This window comes from Peromyscus eremicus, chromosome 20, assembly GCF_949786415.1.
Source record: "Peromyscus eremicus chromosome 20, PerEre_H2_v1, whole genome shotgun sequence".
NCBI classification, from domain to species: domain Eukaryota; kingdom Metazoa; phylum Chordata; class Mammalia; order Rodentia; family Cricetidae; genus Peromyscus; species Peromyscus eremicus.
This window is the reverse complement of record NC_081436.1, coordinates 13,427,789-13,451,593: the sequence shown is the minus strand read 5'-3', so window position 1 is coordinate 13,451,593 and position 23,805 is coordinate 13,427,789.

Genomic DNA, 23,805 nt, shown 5'->3' with positions numbered 1-23,805 from the left:
GTCCTGCACCCAGGAGTCTATGGACAGCACAAATTAGAGCCACAGGTTTATTAAAAAGAAAAAGAAGATATATAGTTGGGAGATGGAGACCTGGAGGTGTACCTTTAAGAAGTTAAGGGGTGAATATGACCAAAATATACTCTATAAAAATTTCAAAGAATCAATACAAGCTGAAAAATTCCCAAGATCCAAATTCAATAATGTATAACTGGTACCTCATTCTCTGTTTGTAAGAACACATTTCTCTGGAAATATTGATTTCTCTAAGTAACACAGGAAAAAATGGGTCAGAAAACAAGGATTGATGTTTTCTTTTTCTAAATGGGGCATTTAAAACCTGGTGATTAGATTTTATTCAGACAGTTAATTTTTAGTTTCTCCATTGAGTTAAAGTCTTCACTTACTGGATATCTACCATCTTTAAATTAAATTGAAAATAACTATTCATACTTTGGGCATTCTTGTTACCCAGTAGTCATTTTAGTGTGTAATATTTAAGACTTTCTGTAAAATTTGGCCTATTGTACAAAATTTCTGTTGTGTCTATGATCTTCAATCCTCTGAACTGATGGTTCTGTAAATGAATGGAACTAATGAATTATCAAAGTTGACTAATGCTTTTGGCTTCTTCAGCTAAGGACACTCCAATTTGTCCTTCTAAATCTAAGATATAATATTTTTACATTTATTTTCTATAGAATAGAAAATTGGACATCTGATAAGGAATTGGACATCTTATGAGAAACTATATATGTTAGCTATATTAAAGGAAAAAATTATATACTATTATAAAATATTTTAGAAAAGATAACTAAAAGCTCAAAATTAGTGTCATAGTCCAGACAAACTGTCCTTAGTTATCTCTCAGTAGGTGAAAATCTGGATGAATGAGAGCTAAAAATCATGAAATTTTTTTAATGGAAATAACAAAGTCATGACCATCACTCCTCTCCGACTCAGACAAATAAAATCCAAAACATAAAACATCCCTTCAGCTGGAAGGTAGCTTTCAAGTCCTGAGATATCTATTCTGTCTTCTATTTGATTTATTTTACTTGTGTGGCTTTCACCTGAGCTTTTTACTGGGGTTAGTGTGTTTTTTAACCCTGTCTTTACTTCAGCTTGAATGCATGTCAATATTTCTATCTTTTTTAATGAATGAAAATTTAAAATCCTAGTTTGTCTTTTATTTCAGTCACATGTTTATACCTTCTTGGGCATCACTCAGGTGTGTATTGCTATTCTCATTAAGTTGATGGACCCATTTCTTTGCAGCTTCTTTAAGCTCCTCAAATTCATTGACAAGAATTCAATGGGAGCCGGGCGGTGGTGGCGCACGCCTTTAATCCCAGCACTCGGGAGGCAGAGCCAGGCGGATCTCTGTGAGTTCGAGGCCAGCCTGGGCTACCAAGTGAGTTCCAGGAAAGGCGCAAAGCTACACAGAGAAACCCTGTCTCAAAAAACCAAAAAAAAAAAAAAAAAAAAAAAAAAAAAAAGAATTCAATGGGAAGTCATGATTGCTGAAGGCACCACACACTTTGGCTATTATAGGACATAGAGAAATCAATCAAGCTTGGACTAAGTCAAAAGTTTCCTCTTTGCTGTATAGCTTTCCTAGTGGTAGAAGGTCTTATGAAGGCTGCAGAGAAAGCAAAGTTATCAACAGTCTTGCCCGACAGTGGACCTTGCATGCTATTAAGACAATATCACATTTAATGCCAACGTGCCAAGCCACTGCTGCAACAGTGGTACAGCTGTTATGGGGACAGCACATGGCTGTCTTTTTAGATTTGTGGCCAACTCCGTAGGACTTCGTACAAGGGACTGTAAATCCAGTCAGAGACCCACCACTGATGTTTTGCTAAATAAACATGTCAAACATTTATGTTTATTCTCATAGATTAGTGATGCGCTCAGCCTTGGTCAGAAAAACTTCTGTTTGCAGTGGGTAACAGTTAATGGATGCAGAGATGCACAACTGCTCAACGTACTGAGAAAAAGTGATGTTTGAGTACTTAGCCCTAAGCAGTGCATCTATTTTACCTGTAGGTGGACTTTTCTTTCCCACCCACCAGTTCTGAAGTAACTGACATGGAGACTCAATATTAATTATAAATGCTCAGTCAACAGCTCAGGCTTATTACTAACTAGCTCTTACAACTTAAATTAACCCATTTATATTCATCTACATTCTGGCACATGATGTTATGTCTCTTTTATCTTGCACCTCCTGTTTCCTCTCCATGTCTCGCTGGTAACTCATCTGACTCTGCCCTTCTTCACAGTGTCCTTAGTCTGGTTCCCCTTCACCCACCTTATCCTGTCCAGCTATTGGCCAGTCAGCGTCTTAATTAAACCAATCACAAAGCAACTTACACAGTGTATAGAAGGATTATTCCACAGCTTTTACACCCTTCAAGGATCAGTGAGGACATGGAAGAGGGTATGGAAAAATGTAAGAACCAAGGATAGGAGGAGAGCTGTGAAACACTGTTTTTCAGATATAATATTAATGTTGCATTCATAAATTTTTAGCATCTACAGTTTACTACACAAAATGTATACAAGGTGGGCCTATTAATATCCTATCACAGAGTGAGTAGTGACTCATGAAGCCCTTTACCTAGCTGAGGAGATATTTGCAGTTAATGACTGCTGTGGCAGAATTAGCCACTTTCTTTTAAAAAGTGTGTGGGGTGGGTGGGTGGGGCTTATTGGTTAAGAGCATGTCCTGCTCTTCTGGAGGGCCAGTTTGATTCTGAAACCCATATTAGGTGGCTGACAACTGCCTATGACTCCAGCTCTAAGGGATTTCATGTTCCCTTCTGGTCTCCACAGGTACTGTACTCACATGCACACACACATACACATACACACATGCATGCACATATGCACACGCACACACAGAATTTAAAAAAGTAATAATAAAATATTTTTACCTTATTTTGTGTGTGTGTGTGTGTGTGTGTGTGTGTGTGTGTGTGTGTGTGTGTTTAAGTATGTATACTGTAGCATGCATGTAAAGGTCAGAGAAGAACTTTTAGGAGTCAGTTTTATCCTTCCACTATGTGGACCTTAGAGATTCAACTCAGGGTTTGCAACTTGACATCAAGCAGCTTTACCCACTGAGCCATCTGGATAGTCCAAGTGTATTCATTTTCTTCAGTGGTGTAGCACTGGAATTCCATCTATGATCATGCAAAAAACTCTAATTAAACTCAATATGTCACAAAACAAACAACAAATTAAAAGATATGTATGTAGGAGGATTTATTAGGAAGAAGGGAGTCAAGGGTAGTGTGTGTGTGTGTGTGTGTGTGTGTGTGTGTATGTATGTATGTAAGGGTAATGAGAGATGGGAGGTGAAACCAACCAAATCTATTAACTACATTTGAAAAATTAGAACCTTATGAACATACAAATTTAATTCATTTTCCAGAGGAACTTTAGAGTAAAATCTGTGAAGTCAAAGATAATGTTTCTACTTTACAGAAAAGCACCCTATCAGGAAACTGATCATGATTCTTTCATTGCTGCAAGACACATAAGAAAAAAACAACGTAAATTGAAAATAAAGCGTTCATAGAGACAGCTAACCTGAGCTTGTAGGAACTCATGGACTCTGGACTGACAGGTAGGAAGCCTGCACGTGACCGACCTAGGCCCTCGGCATGTGAGTGACAGTTGTGTAGTTTGGTCTGTTTGTTGGGCCCCTAGCAGTGGGATCAGGATCTGTCCCTGGCACATGAGCTGGCTTTTGGGAACCTGTTCCTCATGCTGGGATGTCTCCCTCACTCAGCCTTGATGCAGGGGGAGGAGCTTGGTCCTGCCTCAACTTGATGTGCCATGCTTTGTTGACTCCCATGGGAGGCCTGTCCCTTTCTGAATGGAGGAAGAGTGGATGGGGTGGGAGGGTAGAGGAGAGGTGGGTGGAGGGGATGGGAGGAGAGGAGGGAGGGGAAACTGGTTTGATATGTAAAATAAATGAAAAAATTTAATAATAAAGAAGAAAGGATTCAAGAGAATCTCTTTTTATCTTTCTTAAAGAAAAAATTTTAAAAGAATTTCTTAAAGAAATTTTCTTCATCAATCCCTACTTGTTTTTTAAATACAATTAAATGGGAAAATCCAGCTAAAAAGCCAGATAATCCTCCAAGCTTCTGTGGTATTGTCAAGGGAATTTAATTTAGCCACCATTCATTAAGACCTTGTTATTCAAAGCATGGCCTCTGTAATAGCAGATGCCATCACTTGGGAACTTGTTGAGAATTTAAATACCTGTTACCTCCCTAAATGCTGGGAAGCTAAATCCTCAATGTTCCAATCCAGGTGACAGATGCGATGCACATCCTAACACCTGAGAAGCACTGCTGTAGTGTCTGATGCCATTCTGCTTTCCAGCCTAGGGTAAGTTTAAATCAATGTAATATATGCAGATTTAAATTCATTAGAAAAATTATAATATGATCTGGCTGCATTAAATTACTTAAGAGTTTTTGCTTGTGTTTTTAAAAGTTTTTCCATTTTGGTTTAAGGCACTGGAAGTCTGAAAGGTACGGGGCAGTTTTACGATCAGAACAGTTTTTAAAAACTAACAAATACCATCGGAAGGATATAAAAGAGCTTCAGAAATGACTGAGAGTTGTTCTTTTCTGTCGCCAAACTTGGAATCACCACCATTATAAGCATTTTTGTGGAATCTCCGTGGCTACACTTTACTATGTTCAGATGTAAACTTAGATCCCTCTCCAGTCAGAGTGCATAGGGACTTAAACTATACTTCTGAGAGGAAAGACATATATAGTCTCTCCAGGAAAGTTGTTTGATATTTGTTTGTTTGTTTTTCAAAATGAGGTGCCAATCATCAGAGCAAAGTTATCAGATGTAAAGAAATAGAAATCAATTAATATTAAAAAGAAGTTACAGCTTTAAAAAAAAACATTTAGTTTGTTCATCAGTAAGAACCCTCTGAAGATATATGATACTCTGAAAATACCTCTCACATTCTTAGATACTGGCACCTTTTCTAGACCTTACATCCGGAGTCAATAATGAACCTTTGGGTCACTTAAGACTGCCATCCTGCTCTGCACTCAGCTGCTTTGCTTAACCTCCATTGAAAAGAACAACGAAACAACCAATTTTACCTGCTTAGATTTTTCCATGAAATCACCTTAAGCTAATGCATAGTTGTAATCTTAGCTTACATACCCTTCCGTGCCCTTGATCCATGAGTAATGCATGTGTGTATAAATGTTATGGATACAGCAAAGTGGTTGAAAGCAACTTTATAAAATGAGTATCCACTGTCAATGTTTTTGAGAGCACTGACTATCCATATTGTAAACTATTTACAGAACTCTCAAAGGTAAATACATTTGATGCTACCCATTAACCTCTTGAGAGGAGCTAGGAATTCAATGACGATAGAAAACTTTTGAACAATTGTGTAGAAAGCATGCAATATAAGGATGCTAGCTGGATGCTTCCAGCATCTTTAAAGCAACAAAAGAAAACAATGAGCTCAGAGACAAAATTTCACAGATCCAAATGTGCACAAACCATTTAAAGCTTTCTAAGTGTGTCCTGGAAGAGAATTTTCTCTCTAGCTGCCAGATGACTCAAACTGCTGCAAACCAAAACCAAACCTACATCATAGGATTGGCTTTCTTAGATGCAAGTCTATGTCCAGGAATAGAAGGTTGTTGGCAGTTAAAGTGAGGACACTGACTCAAAAGAGTGAAATTCTGTAACTTGGAATGAGTATGTGTAGGAGGACCCCAGGGAGGCTGAGGACATTGATGTCTCAAATTCTGACAGGTTTGTTTTGCTGGAAGTAGTTGCTTCGCCCTTAGCAGTAGGTGCATCCTCATCCCCACTCCCTGAAGTGTTGCCCTTTCAGTCCTTGCCTACAGGAATTAGTTTTGTATTTTATCTATGGAACCAACCATGACATTCCTTGAAGAAATGCTAAGCAAGATGTTGCCAGTACTCCTCAATGCCCACCCACCTCCAGACTTATTACTAGACTCAAATCTAAGCATCCCTTAACCTTGAGGTTCTTATACAAATGTGACTTGGAAACAGGTGTGCCACACTCAAGAAAACTTACTGAATTTTAATTGATAAAAGCAGAAGTTTGGGGAAAATGCACAGGGATGGATTTTAATAGCAAGAGATAATGTTAGATTATGGTAGAATCATAAAGCAGATTGGGCAGAGATTCTGGATTTAATGTTATAGATTGCACAGTTAAAATTGGTGGCAACAATGCATTTGATTGATTGACAAAAGTATATAGGTCAAAGATAGCCTACTACTAATAATCTGGAGCTGCATGATGTCTCTTAGCTAAATGCTGATGAAATTAGAAGCAAGGGCGCAGTGAAGAAACACCAAAATGACTGTTCCATAGTAGAGGAGAAAGTTTTTATTGTAGATATGAGACAGAGAACAAGCAGACTCACAACTGCTATTTCTTGGGAGCAGAGAAAATAGCTGGGAGAGAAGTGGGAGGTGGGGGGGTTACCTTGCTTTTATAAGAGTAGAGCTTCTGTGGATTGAACTGTGATCTGGAACAGCCTGGGAGCTAGTATAGTGGAGGAGGAGTTGGGGAAGTGAGAATGGCTAGGAGGCTAGGTAGGGGCTTTGCTATTCATAACAGGTACATGTTACTAGGACCAGGAGAAACTGGAGGTTAGTTTTGGGCTTTGATACATAATCACAGGTACAAGCCAGGGAAATGGCCCTTTCTGGCCAGCGGAAACCTGTTTCCAGGTTCCTGAGGAATGCTGACTGTAGGCTTTTATCCATCTGCCAGCAATCCTTCTATAGTCCACAGCTTGAGCTCACTCTAGACTGTCATCTTGGACCAAGTTAGTGAGCCTGCCCTCTTTTAGGGGTCTGGGGGTTACCTTTGAACTTAACAGAAATGACCCAAACTTGGAGAAATTGACAGGCTAGAGTGTATTCATCATGTAAAATGAATGCATCAATCACAATGGGAAGCTCCACGGCGACTGCCTTCGCTATAAAAAACAGATCTGTGACAGGGATGCCAGCATACTTGAAGATCTGTGTTATTGTTCTTATCTTTATGCAAGTTACTACGGGAACTGGAGCTGCTCAATTGAATAACTCAATTTCAGTGGATCTAATCGGACGTCTGAGTGGCAAGAGGCATGATGCAGGACTGAATTCATAAAGGTCAGGTGAACATATGCTATGTTACATGTAGACTTTCGGCACTGGCTGATTATGGTTTTTGCAGAAGAGAAATACATAGAAATCCATGAGAATTAATTTTAGTTGTCAACTTGAGAGCACCTAAAACCAAGTAACAAACTTGCCTCGAGCTAGGTCTGAAAGCCATTAACTGAGGGGAGATTAACTGAGGGGAGAAGGCCCGGATTGGGTGGCATCTCCTGCAGTGGCCCACATATACAGAGGTTTGAGGGAAATCACTGCTGCTTACTCGCCTGCCCTAATTCTCGCTCCTAACTGCGTCCATACCATTGTTATTACAGTCCTTCATCAGAACTCAGCTTCTCCAGCTTCCCAATGCCAACTGAAGACCAAAAGCTTTTTAGCTATACAATGGGTCTTATGCATAATATTGGGAACTGTGGTGATACATTGTGAACCCTTATAAAATTTTCCTGAAGATCAGAGAACAGAACAAGCCACTAGATTAAACATAGGGGCCAGGCAGTGGTGTTTGTATGAATGTTAGAAGATAATTTGTGATAATAATTTCTCTCCTTCTACCCTGAAATTTCTAGGGATCAAATTCAGGCCATTTGGTGTCAAGTGTCCTTACCCATTGAACCATCTCATTAACCCTTATTTGTGTACATTCATTGTATATGAAGGTCAGGGTTGTCTGGGTCTTGGTATTTTCAACAATAGTAACTCACTTTCAACGTCTAGGAGGCAACCAATGGCAACAACAATAGCCTATAATGTTTGAGAGTCTCCTGGATAACATTGACCAACAACATTGACCAACTTCTCATGCCTGTCAAGCCCCACTCTGTTGCTCTTTCCCATGTCATGGCCCTTCTTTGCTTTCCTGTTTTATGTCATCACTCCAGGCTGTGTACCTACATCCTCTCCAGAGTTTGTTTTGACATTTTTTTAATCTTTGCCATTCTGAATGAGTAAAATGGAATCTCAAAGTTGTTTTGATGTGCAGTTTGCATTTCACTAATTGTTAGAAATGATGAACATTTTCTGAGATATTCTTTAGCTTTTTTCCTTTCTCTCTCTCTCTCTCTCTCTCTCTCTCTCTCTCTCTCTCTCTCTCTCTCTCTCTCTCTCCCTCCCTCCCTCCCTCCCTCTCTCCCTTCCTTCCTTTCCTTACCTTTTTTGAGAATTACCTGTCCACATGTGTAGCCCAGTTTTTGAATGGGTCATTTGTTGAACGGGCCTTATATCTCTGTTTTTAGAGTCCTTGGTATATTCTGGATATTAGATGTCTGTCAGTTGTATAACTGGCAAAGATTCTCTCCCATTCTGCTGGCCTCCTCTTTACTCAATTGATTTCCTCTTTAGTTTTTTTAGTTTTATGACTATTGGCTTCGGTGCCTGGACAATTGGGGTCCTACTCAGAAGGTCCTCCTTTCCTACACTTACATCTTGTAGGGCATTGCTTATGTTTTCTTCAGGTTAATGCATACAAATCTAATATTATTCTTCTGCATGTGAACATCCAGTTTTCCCAGCACCATTTGTTGAAGATGCTGTCTTTTCTCAGTGTATATTTTTGCTATTTATTTTTTTAATATTAGATAAATGTAGCTATGTGTATTTATTTATGTCTGGGTCTTGGATTTTGTTCCATTGGTCTAAATGTCTGTTTTTGTGCCAGTAGCTTATTGTTTTTATTACTATGGCTCTGAAAGAGATCTTGAGGCCAGGAAAGGTAATTCCTCCAATATTGTATCTTTTATGGTTACATATTAATTTTGGGACAGTTTTTTTTATTTGTGCAAAGAATGAGATGAAGGTTTTGATGATGATTGCAACGAGTCTGTAGATGACTCTTTGTAGAATGTTCATTTTCACAATATTAGTTCTGTAGTCCATGTGTTATCTTTCCATTTTCTAATGTCTCTTCAAAGATTTAAAGTTTTCATTATAGAGATCCTTCACTTCTTTGGTTAGGTTTATTTCTAGATAATTCATTTTCTTTGATGCTATTGTGAATAGGAATGTGTCCATGATCTCATCCTCTGTGTACTGGTTGCTAGTACATATTGATATTTGCAAATTGATTCTGTATTCTGTTACATTGCTGAAATTGGTGATCATTTTTGAAAGTACTTTAAGTAGAATTTTTGAGATCTCTTGTATATAATATATCATATGCAAATAGAAATAGTTTGATTTCTCTTTTTTTACTTGTATTTCTTTAATTACCTTCTTTTGCTTTATAACTCTAGCCAGTGCCTCAGGCACAATATTGAGATAGTGGGAATAGTGGACAGTCCTTTCCCATTCCTGATTTCAGTGGGACTGTATCAAACCTTTTTACATTTAGGACTATGTTGGCTGTGGGTTACACACATGTAACTCTTATTATATTGGGTACTGTTCACCCTAGTTCTGCTTTCTCTAGAACTTTCATCATGAGGGCATGCTCAATTTTAGCATAGGCCTTTTCTGCAATTGTTGTGATTATCATTTGGTTTTTGTCTTTTAAATTCATTTATGTAGTTTATTACATTTATTGACTGGTGTATTTTGAACTCAAGGATAAAGCCAACTTGGTCATGGTGGATAATTTTGTTTTATGTGTACGTCTTTATTCATTCAGTGTACAAGTATTTTATTGAGGATTTTGCTTCTGTGTTCATTAGGGATGTTGGCCTGTAGTTTTCTCATATTTTTATCTAGTTTTGATTTTAGAGTGATGCTGGTTTCATGGAAGCAGTTTGGGAGTGCTGCTTCTGTTTCTAATTTTTTTTTGATCAATTTAAGAAATATTAGAAGAATTACTTGTAGAGATTCTTAGAAAGTTTCATAGTATTCTACTGTGACTCAATCTGGTCCTTGGAAGGTTCCCCCCCTTTTTATTATTTTTTCAATCTTCTCACTTATTATGATTAAGAAAGCCCAAAGTATCAGAAAAAGCATTCTTCAGTTCCGGCCCAGATCCAAAAGAATGAAACGGAATACAGGAAATGGGAAAGTTGGGTTTAGAAAGATGGATAAACTCAGCTGAATGTCGTGGTGATCTGACATTCTACATGCTCCAGCATGTGGGGATTGTGGGAAAGAAAAGTACAGCATCTCATGAAAACAATTTTCTGTGTAATGTGTTAGGATGGCTTAAGGTGAAGCTGTCTTTGTAGGGGTGGTCTCTGTGAGATGACTGACTTGACACACCTGGAACTGTCCACTTGGGAAAGTGTCTATTCTCCTGGCCATGAGTTTTCCTTTAGTGAGTCTTTATTGCCACTATAACAAAATGTCTTTAATATTTTATTTTATATGTATTAGTTGAGAAAAGCAAATAAACATCCTGATTTGGTATAACTTATTTTGGTATAACTTGATTTCGGTATGACTTGAAAGAGCAGTTGTGACATACAAGTTTGTAACCTTTAATGGCAAACTTTAATACTTGTAATTGTCCTAAATACTTGTTTATATTAAACCATTTAAGAATTTCATTTATGTGACATTTTGATATAATACGCTTTTGATAACGCAATGGGTAATGGTGATACAATGTGATGATTAGTTTTTTCAAATTGAGGCAGACTAGGGTCATTTGGAAAAAGAGACTTTGAAGAAATGCCTCCATCATACTGGCCTTCTAGGTGAGTCTAAAGGCAGTTTTGTGGTTAATGATTGATGTTGGAGGGCCCAGCCCACCTGGGCAGGCAGTCCTGGTTTATATAAGGAAGGAGGTAGAGCAAGCCAATACAAATCATCCCTCCCTGGTCTCTCCTTTACTTCCTGTCTCCAGATTCTTGCTCTGCTCCAGGTCCTGCCCTGTTTTCTCTCTGGTGGACTGTAACCTGGGACATGTAAGCCAAATAAACGTCTTCCTCTCTGTGATGGTTTGAATGATCATAGTCTGCATAGGCCCATAAATTTGAATGTTTGGTTCCCAGCTGGGAGACTATTTAGGAAAGATTAAGAGCTATGGCCTTGTTGGAGAAGGAAGGTGTATCACTAGAAATGGGTTTTGAGGTTTCAAAGGCCCACACAATTTTCAGATGTTCATTCTGGAGATACTGTCCTTAGGGAAGCAAGTTAATAGTAAAGAACTAAGGTTGTTGGCTTTCTAAGATCATGCATAGCTATGCCACCATCAATATAATATCCCAAAGTAAAAAACTGTGCTTTAAGACATTTTTACCTGAGTAGGAGTTCCCAGCTGGTAAAACTTCTGAGCATCCTTTTTGAGCATCCATTTTTCTTGAAGAAAGAAAGTGAAGGTAAAAGAAAGTGAAGGTAAAAGAAAGTGTCTTTGCTTCCCCCCCCATGTATAAAACTTTCTTTTCTCCCCATTTATTCTCACCAGAACATATTCGTTGACTGCTCACTATGTACAGAGTGTGCAAATGAAAATAGATCTTAGTATTAGCAACAGGAGTTGCAGGAACAAATGAGATGATAAATGAAAAACATTGCAAAGTGTAACCAAACAAATTTGAATTGAAAATGGGAACTCTGGGGGAAATTTTTCATGAAGATGACAGCAAGGGATTTTTTTTTCTATTAACAATTTTTGAAGTTCAAAGAAACAGGGAAATAAAATTGTGTTTCGAGTGTATTTTGATGATAGAAGGGAAAATACTACCCAAACAGGAGAGGGCAAATATGATACCTTTTGCTAGAATAAATAATCCAAAAAGGGAAAATTGTGGGCCTACCTTTGATGAAATTTAAAGTAGACACAATAATATCCACCTAGTATAGGTTGAACTACTGGCAATGTGATTTAAAAACTTCATTGAGAAACTAGTTCTTGTCCTAACAGAATTATTTTTGAATACTTTGTTTGTCCTCATTTTTTTGAGATTACATTATGTGCCATATATGGATGTAAGACAAAGATTTAAATGACATGGAACAAACTGAGAATGCAGAACCAAAGTCTCAAGAAAATTCATGTGATGGAAACATGCAGGAACTTGACTGGACCAGAGGGTGTGGCCTAAGGTGACAGACTGGGGATTCAAAAATCACATTTGTTCTCCCCATAGCTATAAATATTCAATAGTGGTTGTGAGAGTGTTTCACTTTTTTTTTTTAAATTCCCAACAGCAAAATATTTTCTAACATTTACAAGATCTTCATGTTGTTAGTCAGGAGAATCTAAGAGACTCCCAGAATAATATAAGTTTTTACCGCTGCCTTAGTTGCTTCCCAGAACTTCAAAATAAAACTCTACTGCCAAAGACACTACCTGCTTCAGACATAAGACTTGGAGGAATCAGGCTACAGTTGATCTGGAAGCCTCTTCGCTGAGCACCAGTTTCATACTATCCAAAGGTACTGTGCAAACTGCAAAGCAAAAGAAAGGCAATCAGTCATCCTATCCAACTGTAATGCCTGTGAGCCTCAACAATGACCAACATGGCAAGATATACCTCATGGTGCAATGGTGGCACTTACATATTGGAGGCAATAAACAGCCGTCTCATAGGATTTAAGGCCCCATTCAGTAGGAGGGAATTCACACTTAATGTGGTAAACTTAGCCAGTTACTCATGGCTGGTGAGGTCATGGACTCTAGAGAAAAATGTATGACCACCACCTTCTTAAGCCAGAATAATGTCTAACTGTCTACCAAATGCTTACTCTTATACTCACAGAGAAGTTTAGCTCTCACCTCTCATCAAAGAAGCTTCTTTTGTTAGCAGATAGAGGCTGTTAGAGAAAGCCACAATTGGTCAAAATGCAGAGAACAGCTAACTATGGGGTGCCTTTCCCCCACTTGGAACAATTCAACTTAAGCCCTATACTTAAGGCTCAGCAAAAACCACAGAAGAGTGGGTGAAGAGGTTTTTAAGAGCTGGAGGACCAGGACATTTGCTGTGAGAGAGTGCTTTCTAGACATGATAAGGAAGACACACCCATGAACTCTCAACAATATGATCTCCTGAACAATACCTGCTGTCTTAGTTAGGGTTTCTATTGCTGTGACAAAACACCATGACCAAAAAAGCAAGTTGGGGAGGAAAGGGTTTATTAAGCTTACACTTCAGCACTGCTGTTCATCACTGAAGGAAGTCAGGACAGGAATTCAAACACGGCAAGATCCCAGAAGCAAGAGCTGATGCAGAGGCCATGGAGGGGTACTGCTTACTGGCTTGCTTTCCATGGCTTTTTTCAGCCTGCTTTCTTACAGAACCCAAGACCAGCAGCCCAGGGATGGCACCACCCACCATGGACTGGGCCCTCCTCCATTAATCACTAAATGAGAAAATGCCTTACAGCTGGATCTCAAAGAGGCATTTCCTCATCTGAGACTCCTTCCTCTGATGACTCTAGCTTGTGTCAAGTTGACACATAAAACCAGCCAGTACACCTGCTTAATGACAATACCAGTTGACATGCCAGTGTGGAGTGAGGAAATCTCAGACGTTCTCACCTGAGATGAAGAGCTACAGGAAATCAATGTCTGCTGAGAGATGGAGAATTGATTTGCTCTAAGAACAAGCCCCCTGAAAGGTTTTTCAGTTTGAAGTGGTCAGACCTAAACATATGTGTATATGACAGCACTAAATGGACATAGTAGGTCTGTGTATGTGTTACAAAAATTATTAGAGAAGAACATGAATTTCAGAGAAAGATAGTGGGGGTTGACATGGGAGGAGTTGGGAGAGGGAGAAGGAAGGCGAGAAATAATGTACATACAATATTCATATATGAAATCCTCAAAACAAAATTGTCCATAAAGATTTTGAAAATTGTATTTAAGGCATAAAGCACATAAAGTAAAACATACAAGCCTTGAAGGCATATAGCTTCAAAACCACCTTAATCATGTTCATACTGTGTTTCCATTTCCCCATCAGTATTGAGACATTTCAGTAATCCCAGAGGTTCTCCAGAGCCCCTTCCTGTCTACTCCTGTCTACTGAGAAATAGCCCCACTCTGGCATCTATCAATATGGGTTATTTTTGCTGATGGCTTTTATTTTATTTATTTATTTATATTAAGAAAAATTTTTTATTCATTTTACATACCAATCAAAGATCACACTCTTTCCTCCTCCAGGCCCTCCAGCCTCCCCTCCCAACCCACTCCCCCATTTCCACCTACAAGAAGGTAAGACCTCTCCCATGGGGAGGTACATTTAGTAAAGGCAAGTCCAAGCCCTTCCCCCTGCCTCAAGGCTGTGTGAGGTGTCCCTTCATAGGTAGTGGGCTCCAAAAAGTCTGCTCATACACCAGAGATGGATTCTGACCCTATTGCCAGGGGGCCCCTTAAGCAGATCACGTTACACAACTGTCTCCCTATGCAGAGGGTCTAACCCAGTCCCATGCAGACTCCACAGCTGTTGATCCAAATTTCATGAGTTCCCACTAGTTTGGTTTGGTCATCTCTGCAGGTTTCCCCATCATGATCTTAATGCCCTTGTTTGTAGAATCCCTCTTCTCTCTCTTTGACTAGATTCTTGGATCTCTGCCTGGTGTTTGGCTGTGGATCTCTGCATCTGCTCTATTAGTTACTGGAGAAAAACTCTATGATGACAGTTAGGGTATTCACTGATCTGATCACTGGGGTAAGCCAGTTCAGTTCAGGCACCCTGTCCACTATTTCTAGTACTCTAAGCTGGGATCATCCTTGGGGATTCCTGGGAACTTCCCTAGCCCTCGGTTTCTCTCTATCCTCATGATGTCTCCATCTATCATGATATCTCTTTCATTGCTCTCCCACTCCATCCCTGTTCTAGCTTGACCATCCCATTCCCTTGTTTTCATCCCCTATCCCCTACCCTCCATTGCCCACCCCTTATTCCCAGTTTAATCATGGAGATCTCATCTATTTCCCCTTCCCAGGATGATCCATGCATCCCTCTTTGGGTCCTCCTTGATAGCTAGCTTCTCTGGAGTTGTGGGTTGTAGTCTGGTTATCCTTTGCTTTAGTATCCATTCATGAGTGAGTACATACCATGTCTGTCCTAAGTCTAGGTTACCTCACTCAGGATGATATTTTCTAGTTCCATCCATTTGCCTGCAAATTTCATGCTTTCATTGTTTTTCTCTGCTGAGTAGCCCCCCATTATGCATATGTACCACATTTTCTTAATCCATTCTTCAGTTGAGGAGCATCTAGACTGTTTCCAGGTTCTGGCTATTACAAATAATGCTGCTATGAACATAGCTGAGCATGTGTCCTTGTGGTATGATTGAGCATTCCTTGGGTATATACCCAAGAGTGGTATAGCTGGGTCTTGAGGAAGATTGATTCCCAATTTTCTGAGAATCCACCATACCAAATTCCAAAGTGGCTGTATATAGTTTGCACTCCCACCAACAGAGGAGGACTGTTTCCCTTGCTTTACATCCTCTCCAACATAAGCTTTTTGTGATCTTAGCCATTCTGACAGGTGTAAGATGGTATCTCAGAGTTGTTTTGATGTGCATTTCCCTGATGACTAAGGATGTTGAGCAATTCCTTAAATGTCTTTCAGCCATTTGATATTCTTCTGTTGAGAATTCTCTCTTTAGCTATGTAGCCCATTTTTTTAAATTGGATTGTTTGTTATTTTGATGTCTAGTTTCTTGAGTTCTTTATATATTTTGGAGATCAGCTCTTTGTCAGATGTGGGGTTGGTAAAGATCTTTTACCATTCTGTAGGCTGTTGTTTTGTCTTATTTACTGTGTCCTTTGCCTTACAGAAGCTTCTCAGTTTCAGGAGGTCCCATTTATTAATTGTTGCTCTCAGTGTCTATGCTATTGGTGTTATATTTAGGAAGTGATCTCCTGTACCAATGCATTCAAGACTACTTCCTACTTTCTCTTCTATTAGGTTCAGTGTAACTGGTTTTACATTGAGGTCTTTAATCCACTTGGACTTGAGTTTTGTGCATGGCGATAGGTAGGGATCAATTTGCAATTTTCTACATGTTGATATCTAGTTATGCCAGCACCATTTGTTGAAGATGCTTTCTTTTTTCCATTGTAAGGTTTTGGCTTCTTTGTCAAAAATCAGGTGTTCATAGGTATGTGGGTTAATGTCAGGGCCTTCAATTCGATTCCATTGGTCCACGTCAGTTTTTATGCCAATACCAAGCTGTTTTTATTACTATAGCTCTGTAGTAGGGCTTGAGGTCAGGGATAGTGATGCCTCCAGAGGTAGCTCTATTGTACAGGATTGTTTTAGCTATCCTGGGGTTTTAAGGATATTAAGTATTGTTCTTTTTACATCTGTGAAGAATTGTGTTGAGATTTTGATGGGGATTGCATTGAATCTGTAGATTGCTTTTGGTAAGGTTACCATTTTTACTATGTTAAAATGTTTAAAAAATAAGTTTATTCACCAACAATAATACATTTTAGAATTATATAGGGAGAAAAACCTATTCTTTAAAAAATTACTTTTGCTTATTAAAAAAGGATATGTGTGTATTTGTGTATGTACGTATCTATATACAGAGATCAGAGGACAATTTGTTAAAATTGTTCTTTCCATGTGAGTTCTAGGAATGGAACTCAGGCCTCAAGCTTGTCAGCAAGTCTTTACCCTGTGATATATGTTGTTTAGACCATGTTTTAACCTATTCTTGAGCATATCATATGAATTATATATCATATATACTATGTATTCTTTTATTACCTGTACCATTCCAGTGGTTTATTCTGTTTTGTTTATGATATAGGGTAGAATACACTTAGCCTTAATGGGTGCTATCAAGCTGTTTCCCAACATTGTGATACTAACACATGCTCTCAACAGCAGCATGTGAAATCCAGAAATTTCACAACTTTGGCAAGACATAGGATTGTCTGTCTAAGCATTCCAGCACAACATTTAATTTTCATTAGTTATTTCATTTATACCATGCATCACATAGTAAACATACCTCAGTAAACAAATTTCTCCCTTCCATTCAAATACCAGCATTCCCATACAGTGCCTACTCTTCCATAATGTTCCCTAAGCTTTGAATGGGGTAGGTTGATAGAGATGTCCCATCTACATCTAAGCTCATTATTTAATCATTCATTAATAGTGTTAGTATGAATAATTTATTCTTCTTATTGCTGAGCAACATTGAATTGTATGAATATTCTATTATCTTCCATTTGTGCCTTGCATGTTGGGAAACATTGGGTTTGCTTTAGCAGGATATCAACTCAGTCAAAGCTGCTATAAACATTTTGACCACGTCTTTTAGTCAGCTCTAGCATTTCAGGGAGTATGTTGTCAATGGTGCAGCAGCTGAGTAGAAATCATATTTATATTCAGTTGTACAGTAGTAAACCTATTAAGACAGTCTCAGCTTTCACAGGCTAGGATATACAACTGCATTAGGCATTTTCAGTTCCTAACATTATCAATGTAACATTCATCTCGGCCAGTGGTAATCAGGCTGTGCGTTGCAGTTTCTTTGGAGGTCAAATGACCCTTTCAAAGGGGTCACTTAAGACCATCGGAGTGTTGTGGGAATTCGTTCCATTCAGCCAATGGCTTTAAGATGTGGTTTTGGGCCGGGCGGTGGTGGCGCACGCCTTTAGTCCCAGCACTCGGGAGGCAGAGCCAGGCGGATCTCTGTGAGTTCAAGGCCAGCCTGGTCTCCAAAGTGAGTTCCAGGAAAGGCGCAAAGCTACACAGAGAAACCCTGTCTCGAAAAACCACAAAAAAAAAAGATGTGGTTTTGTCTGTATAAGTAATCCCTTAAGAGCTGACAGAAGGTAATTGAGTGCTCTCTTGGATGGTGAGGACCGGATCAGTTGGTGTGGAACACAGATTTATTCACTATATGATTAAAAAAAGTAGCAAAATTACAGTTAGGAAGTAGCAACAAAAATAATTCTATGGTTGGACATCACCACATCATGAGGGATTGTATTAAAGAGTTGCAACATTATGAAGGTTGAGAACTACTGATCTTGGCTATACTAATAGTTTTACTGTGTCATGAAAGTGGTTTCTTTTTTTTCCTCTTGACTACTGTTGAACATTTATTTACATGTTCATTAGATATTTTTGGTGTGCTTTCTCATGATATAGCCACTCAAGAAAATTTTTTTGTCAAATATTAACTGGGTTTGTCTATTGAGAATGTCTCCCCCCATTTTGTTACTTGTATTTTCAACCTTAATAGTTACCAGATATAATTCACAGATTGTTTTTTTTTGTTGTTGTTGTTCTACAGGTTGTGTTTTCATGTACTAATTAAGAAAACTTTTTTCCCTGTGTCTGTATGTGTCTTATTCCTATGTCTATTGTATGATCTGTGTGTAAGTGCTGTCTATCTGTGAGTAGTGTGACTGTGTGTCGCTAACAAAGGGCTATGCTTATGAACAGCATAAAAATCACATGGGGGAAAGAATGAGGTACTGTCCAGAAAGTTTACATTTTACAAGGGATTTAGTCACTGGGGCCAACTGATCCCAACTGACTCAGACAACAAACATCATTATTTATCAGCCAATATCCATAAACAATTGCTGTCAATCTTTATGGTAGATTTTGGAAAATTGCTTTCAATTTCTGTGTTTCTGTCTTCAGCAAATGATGCACACACATGTGTAGCTAGAGTTTTCCTGCCTGGCCCACGGTCAGGGCAAATCTCTCTCACCCACCAGTCCCACAGCCACTCAGACCCGACCAAGTAAACACAGAGACTTATATTGGTTACAAACTGTATGGCCGTGGCAGGCTTCTTGCTAACTGTTCTTACAGCTTAAATTAATCCATTTCTATAAATCCATACCTTGCCACATGGCTTGTGGCTTCCCGGGATCTTCACATGCGGCTTGTCATGGTGGCGGCTGGCAGTGTCTCCCTCTCTCCCAGCTTCCTGTTCTCTCAATTCTCCTCTCTGTTAGTCCCGCCTATACTTCCTGCCTGGTCACTGGCCAATCAGTGATTTATTTATTGACCAATCAGCAACACATTTGACATACAGACCATCCCACAGCACACATGCATTACTTTGGGTCAGAGGCATGGATGAGTACATAATTTAAGATTATAGCTATCCATTAACTTAGGTTGTAAAAATTGATTCTGTGAGAATCTAGGCAAGTAAAGTTGATTGTTACATTGTTCTGCTAATTGTATGTTAGAGAAAATAACAGACTTAGTAGACAGTAGGCTAGCAGTGTAAAGTCTAAGTGACCTCAGGGTATATTATTAACTTTGGCTGTGAGGCTCGGCCAAAGTTCTAGCCTCTTCTAATGTAAAAGATAGTATTAGAATGTTACATTGTTAGAAGTCATCTCATTGGCCATTATTTGGTATTTTAAAAATTATTTCCTTCTGCTGGGGGAGGGTCTCAGTGACAGAGTACACCATCCCTAGCATTCACGAAACTCTAGATTCAATCTTCACCCTCTCACTCGCCAATGTTTTTTGCTCTATACTTTATAGCTTTAGATGTAAATGTTTTAGACATGTGTCACACTTATTTTTCACTATAGTATCTTTTTTCAAGTACTCTTCAAATTTTATGCTACAAAGTATAAACTTATTTATGCTTATTATAAATATTATAAGTTTGTTTTCCTTTCCCAGTTGATTTTTCTTATGTGTAAAAGTACAACTAAGATTTATATATTCCTTCCCATGACTTTTCTACTTACTTATCAATTCTAATCTTTAATATATACCCTTCTTTTTAATGTTCCTAATCATTTCTTTCTCTTCTTTCTTCCCTTTCAACTTATTGCACTTTTGAGAATATCAAGTACAATATTGAACAGTAGGGCATTAGTGAATGACCTTGGTTAATACAGAACATGAACTTGGAAAGTTATGTTTTCTGTAATTTTTATATTAGTTACAGTATGTTGGTTGCATCATACTATATGAATCTCTATGTAGTTATTGATTTGTATGTCTGCTTGCCTATTATATCTAAGAGCTAATACAAAGTATCTGTCCTTATCACTGAGGTTATATCTATCTTTTTCCTGTCAATTTCCTCTTTATCAGATGAAAAATAATATGTAATACCATAGACATGATACTGATATTCAGCCTGATAGCTTCAACTCTGTGGTGCTGGAGGTCTATTGATCTAGCATTGAGCTAAAGAACTCTGCCCTTCGCAGTACCCAGCAACTATTGTGACTACTCCTGGAATATTTTAAAAGTAAACGTGATGAGACTATAACACATCAAAGTTATTTAGTGCAAGAGGAACTACTCAAGAGGAGTTGTATTTAGTTTCAGGAAGTAATTTTCAATAAGTTAGTCAACAAATGGCAGTGATGTATTCGATGATGGCAGTGGTAAAGAAATAAACATTAGCTATAATTAGTGATGGAAAGAGAGGCATCTCATACTGCCTTGGAATAGGGGATAAGCAAGACATAGGAAAATGAAGAATGAGGCAAAGTAATTGGAAAGTAAGTCCTGATCTTAGTCATATGGTGGCTGGTACTGGGCCCCTGTGGGAGTTTTGCTCAAAGCTTGTAGTGTTGCAGGTATCAATTTGTGCTGTTACTAAGCAAGGCATGGATGATTTTTAGGAAAGAGATAAGAAGGAATTTATCTAGGAAGATGCTGCTCAGTATGATGGTGCAAACAAAATCAGACAAGCTCAGTGACAGAAATACAGAGAGAAAAGGCTCATAGATATGCCCATGTTGGAGATGGGCTTTGCTGGAGTTGTTGTAGGTTCAGCTCTGACTGGATGGTGGCTCATTTGTGAACTTATCACTACAGTTTCTCATGCCAGATATTGACCATATAAACTGACATACCAAGCCTGATTGCACATATGCTGGCCATTAGCTGTGCCAAAAGTACTCAGAGGCTCAATGTTTACAGTGCTTGGATAGCCAAAGAGTAATCAGCTTTTGGAATTCAGATGGTACAAAGGACTTCCCTTGACTTCTTGCAAAACTATCAAAAAGCCTTATGACTCCTAATGGAAGAACCAAAGCAGAAAGGCAAGAGACATGTAGTGGTATAGATCTAGCATTAGACTGGTGGACACTGAAACCAAAGAAGCCAGTTCTGTGTGGACAAATCATCCTGGCATCATGGAAGAAGATGGCCTCAGTTTGGAACAGGAGCTGAAACTTGAGCCAGAATCATGGTTGGCCCTGCATGCACATCCTTGTGTGTGCTTGCTATTCCTCACTGGTATGGATACCCCAACTTCCTGCCTGCTTTTGGTGTTCTTGACAGTGATGCTGACAGTGCCCTGTCCTGTGCAAAGTTTCTACAGGGCAGCATTCTTCTGCAAGTCAAGTACCATGTTTATGAGAAGGAAGACATTAAATAGTGAATTTGGACTTCCATATATATCATCCAATCTTTGAAATTTATTTAAAAATACTTCCCAGATGTCCTGGGTTTTATTATAAGACATTAGTATTCATAAATACAGTTACCTCTGAAGCACCATCAAGTGGTTTGTACTGGCAAGAAGTTTAAGAGTCAGTAGGCATGATGGTGTGCACCTTTAATCCCAGCACTCGAGAGGCAGAGGCAGGCGGATCTCTGTGAGTTCCAGGCCAGCCAGATCTACATAATGAGTTCCAGGCCAGCCATGGCTATGCAGAGAGACCCTGTCTCAACACATTAAAGTTTAAATGTATTTGAAAGTGAAGAACTCTCCACTCCCTGTCTCAGGCTCTAGGCTTCCCATGTCTATAGGGTTACCTGACTCTTTAAGTAAGAGTAATATAAAAAAAATTACCTCTTTGATTATAAGGACAAGATATGAAAGTGGAAGACTCCTGGTGAAAAATAATCATGAAAAGATAACACCACACCCACGCACGTGTGTGCACGTGTGCGTGTGCGCGCGTGTGCACACACACACACACATTTTGTACTTACTATTACAATGTTTTGATAAGAAATAAATTCATAGCTATAAAAAATAAAGGTTGAATCAAAATATGGGGCTTGAGCTTTAAAAATTTAGATTCCTGCTGTGGGATGGTCTGTATGTCAAGTGTGTTGCTGATTGGTCAGTAAATAAATCACTGATTGGCCATTGGCTAGGCAGGAAGTATAGGCGGGACAAGGAAAAGAATTCTGGGAAGGGAAGGCGGAGAGAGAGACTCTGCCAGCCGCCATCAGGACAAGGAAGATGTAAGGTACCGGTAAGCCACAAGCCATGTGGCAAAGTAAAGATTAATAGAAATGGGCTAAATATAAGAGTGAGAGCTAGACAATGATAGGCCTGAGCTAATGGCCAAGCAGTTTAAATAATGTAAGAGTTTGTGTGTTTATTTTATAAGTGAGCTCTGGGACTGGCGGGACTTGGTGGCGGGAGCTGGAGAAAAATTCTCCAGCAACAGATTCCCTTTGAAGTTCAGTCTACTTTTTTCTTATTAGCTACTGAAAGAACTATTGGTGGTTATGATTGGCTGTAATATTAAAAAGTTAATTAAAAATTTATTTTTCACTATACTCAGTTTAATTTCTATATACAAGCTTCCTCAATGTCTAGTTTTATATATATGTATATATATATGATATATAATCTCTGATTTAGGCAGTATAAGCCATTAAATATAATCATAGATATACTTAGAAGTGAAAGATGAGTATTTATAGTGTTGTATACACTGATACTTACTATTGTACATAAAAACACATTAAGCTGATTAAATGGCATTACATTTTAAAGCTAAAATCTTTATTCAAAAAAGAATCTTGTTTACATTGCAAAATATTGCTGACTTGGAAAATGCTCAATATTTAGGGTTTCTACAGCTAGCACTGAACATCTAATAATGATATAGAAATGTAACATTAATTAGAAGGTGTGTCAGCAAAGGTTGGATTAGAAGCAGACACTTTGACATATTGCTCTTCGGATGAATGATGTGACTGTGGATAGCAGGGATGTGTTCAATTGCCTCTGTGGTTGAATGGATAGTGGTGTTGCCCTGTGAATCAGGATGACTGTCAATCACTGTAACCATAGTGATTATGTGATTACCTGAAAAGGCTACAATGCTTGCTAAGCAAGTTCTCGGGGTACCAGTGTTCAAGAACTTTTTATGAATGGCAAATATTCTTAACTACTCTTAGATATCCATGTGCTATTTTTATCTAGATCCAATAAATACAACTCTAATAAATAATTTGAAATGTCAACCGCAAATGACTGTATGACAGATCCCAGTGAGCCCCTGTGAGCAGAGAAGCATCAACATGAAGTCTGCAAAAAGAACTCCCTCATCAAAATGTCCAATCAGATCAAATATCAGTAAATGACTAACATTTTATATAGAACATACTGTTTCAAGATTTTTTTTTAAATAGGATGTTTTTCTTAATCTTTCATTCAAAGCTGCTAGCTAATATAACTCAATCGACCTTACCATATGCTTTGTAAGAAAATGTCATCTCAGCATGTGATATTCATTAATTTCATAAACATGGTTGAGCACTCACCATGTGGAACTCAAGGAAAATATCATGACCAACATGGTCAGGGAGCTCAGATCACTTGGAGAGTCACAGAATACACACACACACACACACACACACACACACACACACACACACACGATAAAATAGGCAGGATTAGAGAGAGCTGAGAAGTGAAGATGGATTTTGTAGGACCTATGGTCAAAACACCTACTGCAGGACTATTTCAATTGTAATGTGAAGGAAAAGATGCACTTGACAA